The sequence below is a fragment of the Balaenoptera borealis genome (assembly GCF_965194805.1).
Source record: "Balaenoptera borealis genome assembly, chromosome: 3".
In the NCBI taxonomy this organism is placed as follows: Eukaryota; Metazoa; Chordata; class Mammalia; order Artiodactyla; family Balaenopteridae; genus Balaenoptera; species Balaenoptera borealis.
This window is the reverse complement of record NC_138866.1, coordinates 168,172,081-168,178,412: the sequence shown is the minus strand read 5'-3', so window position 1 is coordinate 168,178,412 and position 6,332 is coordinate 168,172,081.

The following is a 6,332-nucleotide window of genomic DNA, read 5'->3' as shown; positions in this document are numbered from 1 at the left end:
GCTTTAAATGATACATTAAACAAGATGGACTTAATTGATATTTATAGGACATTCCATCCAAAAACAACAGAATACACATTCTTCTCAAGTGCTCATGGAACATTCTCCAGGATAGATCATATCCTGGGTCACAAATCAAGCCTTGGTAAATTTAAGAAAATTGAAATCATATCAAGTATCTTTTCCAACCACAACGCTATGAGACTAGATGTCAATTACAGGAAAAAATCTGTAAAAAATACAAACACATGGAGGCTAAACAATACACTACTTAATAACCAAGAGATCACTGAAGAAATCAAAAAATACCTAGAAACAAATGACAATGAAAACACGACCACCCAAAACCTATGGGATGCAGCAAAAGCAGTTCTAAGAGGGAAGTTTATAGCAATACAATCCTACCTTAAGAAACAAGAAACATCTCAAATAAACAATCTAACCTTACACCTAAAGCAATTAGAGAAAGAAGAACAAAAAAACCCCAAAGTTAGCAGAAGGAAAGAAATCATAAAGATCAGATCAGAAATAAATGAAAAAGAAATGAAGGAGACAATAGCGAAGATCAATAAAACTAAAAGCTGGTTCTTCGAGAATATAAACAAAATTGATAAACCATTAGCCAGACTCATCAAGAAAAAAATGGAGAAGACTTAAATCAATAGAATTAGAAATGAAAAAGAAGTAATGACTGACACTGCAGAAATACAAAGGATCATGAGAGATTACTACAAGAAGCTCTATGCCGATAAAATGGACAACCTGGAAGAAATGGACAAATTCTTAGAAATGCACAACCTTCTGAGACTGAACCCGGAAGAAATAGAAAATATGAAGAGATCAGTCACAAGCACTGAAATTGAAACTGTGATTTAAAATCTTCCAACAAACAATAGCCCAGGACCAGACGGCTTCACAGGCGAATTCTATCAAACATTTAGAGAAGAGCTAACACCTATCCTTCTCAAACTCTTCCAAAATATAGCAGAGGGAGGAGCACTCCCAAACTCATTCTACGAGGCCACCATCACTGTGATACCAAACCCAGACAAAGATGTCACAAAGAAAGAAAACTACAGGCCAATATCACTGATGAACATAGATGCAAAAATCCTCAACAATATACTAGCAAACAGAATCCAGCAGCACATTAAAAGGATCATACACCATGATCAAGTGGGGTTTATCCCAGGAATGCAAGGATTCTTCAATATATGCAAATCAATCAATGTGATACACCATATTAACAGATTGAAGGAGAAAAACCATATGATCATCTCAATAGATGCAGAGAAAGCTTCTGACAAAATTCAACACACATTTATGATTAAAACCCTCCTGAAAGTAGGCATAGAGGGTACTTTCCTCAACGTAACAAAGACCATATATGACAAACCCACAGCCAACATCATCCTCAATGGTGAAAAACTGAAACCATTTCCACTAAGATCAGGAACAAGACAAGGTTGCCCACTCTCACCACTATTATTCAACATAGTTTTGGAAGTTTTAGCCATAGCAATCAGAGAAGAAAAAGAAATAAAAGGAATCCAAATTCAAAAAGAAGAAGTAAAGCTGTCACTGTTTGCAGATGACATGATACTATACATAGAGGATCCTAAAGATGGTACCAGAAAACTACTAGAGCTAATCAGTGAATTTGGTAAAGTAGCAGGATACAAAATTAATGCACAGAAATCTCTTGCACTCCTATACACTAATGATGAAAAATCTGAAAGTGAAATTAAGAAAACACTCCCTTTTACCACTGCAACAAAAAGAATAAAATACCTAGGAATAAACCTACCTAAGGAGACAAAAGACCTGTATGCAGAAAATTATAAGGCACTGATGAAAGAAATTAAAGATGATACAAATAGATGGAGAGATATACCATGTTCTTGGATTGGAAGAATCAACATTGTGAAAATGACTCTACTACCCAAAGCATTCCACAGATTCAATGCAATCCCTATCAAACGACCAATGGCATTTTTCACAGAACTAGAACAAAAAGTTTCACAATTTATATGGAAACACAAAAGACCCCGAATAGCCAAAGCAATCTTGAGAAAGAAAAACGGAACTGGAGGAATCAGGCTCCCTGACTTCAGACTATACTACAAAGCTACAGTAATCAAGACAGTATGGTACTGGCACAAAAACAGAAATATAGATCAATGGAACAGGATAGAAAGCCCAGAGATAAAGCCACGCACATATGGTCACCTTATTTTTGATAAAGGAGGCAAGAATATACAATGGAGAAAAGACAGCCTCTTCAATAAGTAGTGCTGGGAAAACTGGACAGGTACATGTAAAAGTATGAAATTAGAACACTCCTTAACACCATACACAAAAATAAACTCAAAATGGATTAAAGACCTAAATATAAGGTCAGACACTCTCAAACTCTTAGGGGAAAATATAGGCAGAACACTCTATGACATACATCACAGCAAAATCCTTTTTGACCCACCTCCTAGAGAAATGGAAATAAAAACAAAAATAAACAAATGGGACCTAATGAAACTTAAAAGCTTTTGCACAGCAAAGGAAACCATAAACAAAATGAAAAAACAACCCTCAGAATGGGAGAAAATATTTGCAAATGAAACAACTGACAAAGGATTAATCTCCAAAATTTACAAGCAGCTCATGCAGCTCAGTATCAAAAAAACAAACAACCCAATCCAAAAATGGGCAGAAGACCTAAATAGACATTTCTCCAAAGAAGATATACAGATTGCCAACAAACACATGAAAGAACGCTCAACATCATTAATCATTAGAGAAATGCAAATCGAAACTACAATGAGATATCTTCTCACACTGGTCAGAATGGCCATCATCAAAAAATCTACAAACAATAAATGCTGGAGAGGGTATGGAAAAAAGGGATCCCTCTTGCACTGTTGGTGGGAATGTAAATTGATACAGCCGCTATGGAGATCAGTATGGAGGTTCCTTAAAAAACTACAAATAGAACTACCATACAACCCAGCAATCCCACTACTGGGCATATACCCTGAGAAAACCATAATTCAAAAAGAGTCATGTACCACAGCGTTCACTGCAGCTCTATTTACAATAGCCAGGACGTGGAAGCAACCTAAGTGTCCATCAACAGATGAATGGATAAAGATGTGGCACATATATACAATGGAATATTACTCAGCCATAAAAATAAACGAAATTGAGTTATTTGTAGTGAGGTGGATGGACCTAGAGGCTGTCATACAGAGTGAAGTAAGTCAGAAAGAGAAAAACAAATACCGTATGCTAACACATATATATGGAATCTAAAAAAACAAACAAAAAAAGGTCATGAAGCACCTAGGGGCAAGACGGGAATAAAGACACAGACCTACTAAAGAATGGAGTTGAGGATATGGGGAGGGGGAAGGGCAAGCTGTGACAAAGTGAGAGAGTGCCATGGACATATATACACTACCAAACGTAAAATAGATAGCTAGTGGGAAGCAGCTGCATAGCACAGGGAGATTAGCTCGGTGCTTTGTGGCCACCTAGAGGGGTGGGATAGGGAGGGTGGGAGGGAGGGAGATGCAAGAGGGAAGAGATATGGGGACATATGTATATGTATAACTGATTCACTTTGTTACAAAGCAGAAACTAACACACCATTGTAAAGCAATTATACTCCAATAAAGATGTTAAAAAAAATACATCGCATATTCAAAGTCAAGAAGCATTTTAATCAACATTGAAATTTTTCAGAAGTTGGACAAAAGTAGAGCAGTGACAGCCTAAGAAGCCATGGAATGGTTTCCAGACAGGATTACATCAAGATCGTTAGTTTTGCCAGCATCACGTCTCTGCAAGATGATGATGGGGCCGTGAAGAAGGGTGCTAAGTTAACTCATGTCAAAAGTTATGGTCAGGGGAGATGCCCAAATCACTGAAAGGAGCATCACAAAGACCAGAACCTGCTCTCCATCCCGGGAAATCATCTCATTCAAGCTGCCGAAGGGTGAGACTCAGTTGTACCATCACCAGACAGCAGGTCCATTTCAATCCAACATTCTGCCAGAGCAAGCGACTTTCCAACTCTATTTATAGGGCAGTGATAAAATTTGGTATTGGCTATGAATGTTACACGTTTATGGAACTCCTACATCATAATAGGTACCATTCTAGTTAGACATGGAGATGAGAGACAATCTTTCTATAAAGAAAAGCCTTTTCTTGGGAGTCACCGTTGGACAACAAAACTCTACTGTCTGATAGTTTCTCACTTATTTGTAATAAGGACCCTAAGGAACAAGAGTAGAAATTATTGAAGAAAGATTAAATTGGATTCAGCCTACTTTTACCATTCAGGATTTTAACGTCATTGGTAAGTAGTAAACTGCGTGAGATGAATGAGGCAACTTCTTTTGAACAGGAAGATTTGACTCTTCACAGATTGGTCCTCCCCCTTGACTCCTGACCACACTGTGATGAGTAACAGAGTATTCGCTTTGCTCTATAGCACTTTAAGTTTTCCACCAAGCAACATACTTTGTGAGCATTCTCTTCCTCTCAGAGAAGTCCACATGTAGGGCTCTCACCATCAATCAGGCAGGATGGCTACAACATGCTTCCGGGCTAAGTGAGCTGGATTTCAAATTTCCTAATTTTACTTTCTGTTTTCCAGGCTGCATTGTGCACAGACTCTTCTGTATAGTGCTCTGAGAAACCTGCAGTGATGTGTTCTCTGTCTTTGAGTGTCTCAAAACCACCAGGCAAATTCTGGAACAACTAGCTTAGTGTACCTGCAGGCGGGGTCGGTGCTTCTCAGACCCGAATGGATGGGCATATGGGTCATCTGGGGAATCTTGTTAAAACGACTCAGCAGGTCTGGGGTGTGGCCTGATACTCTGCATTTCTAACAGGCCTCCAGGTGATGCTGTTGCCCCTGGTTCTCGAGCAGCCAGTCCCTCTGTGGGCACCTGTCGAGATCATGCAGGGCTACGGCGTGGTAGGAGGAATGGAGGGGGAGATGAGACCAGATACGTGCTGGACTCATTCCTCAACCTGCCTAAACTTCAGAGTCCTCATTTATCAAGTGGAATAATGACAAAGCTTAGCTCTCAGAGCTGCTGTGAAAATAGAATGCTCCCAATATAAAGAAGTATAGTGTTATCACCATACAAGATTCCCATAGAGTTTACTCCTTCTTTCCTAAAATGATAGAATTGGTTCACGGGAACTTTACTGCTACTAAGAAGTGACATACGTATGATAATATGATGCTCTTATCTGTATCGTCTTGCAATGTTTCTTTGGAATATTAAAAATAAATGCCAGAGATCATCCTGGTCTCACTTGCTTCTTGGTGCTAAGTTGTACTCAGTTTGAAGACCCCTTCCCTCTGGCTTCTCAACCCCTGAGCTGAAAAGATGCTCAAGACCCCTTCGTGGATAGAGTTTAGGGAAATAGAGCTAATTCTTGGCAGAACTGCTTTTTAATGCAACACAACAGCTCTATCACTGGGAAGCAGAAACATTATGGAATGTTACAAAATCCATCTGATTTGCAAAAAGGTAAAGTGCAATGCAGCCCAAGTGGTGATTAATATGTTAGCAGGGAAGACAGGAGATGGAACAATAAATAATTTTCATGTTTGAAGTTAAATGTTTCAATCCTCGTGACCTATTTAATTCTTGACTTTGGGAAGAATTCTACAGTGATTTAGCTCATTAAACCCAGGAAGAAAAGCCTAGCTTAGCAGCTAACTAGGGATAAGAAATGGGTGAAAAGCATCTATGTTTAAGGTTTCTCAAACAATGAAACAGAAAACATTAATCTATGGCCCTTAGCGTTCTTCAGAAAGTATCTCTGGATTAATTCTGGTAGACTCCTTGTAAGTCATCATGTTTTCTGGAAACATCCATGAGCATAAATAGAGTTTAAGTTCAGTAAAGTGATTACCCAACTCTGGCTCTTTTCTCTAAGCAGAGAGACCTAAAACTCCACTGAATAGGGAAAATGTCCTCTTCTTAGTTAAATCCTGGAAGATGCCAAAGGTGTCAAGTGTCCAGAGAGAAGTAGGAATATTGATTCACTGGGAAGAGTGGGCAGAGCAATCCACCCTCATGGAGGTCCTGTGCTTCAGAATTTAGTTTTCCTATAATCAGAGGAAGGTGAAGAAAGAACAATTGGCACATGGATGGTGGGAATGAGGGGAGGCCAGTTGTGTTGCAACAAGCTTTCTTAAGCATTTACTCTACTCTACCCTCCCCTCTTGTCTTTGTTTATTATTATTATTATTACCACTACTATTATTTTAGTCCCAGATGGAAAAGAAATTTTCCTAAGAATTACCGAGT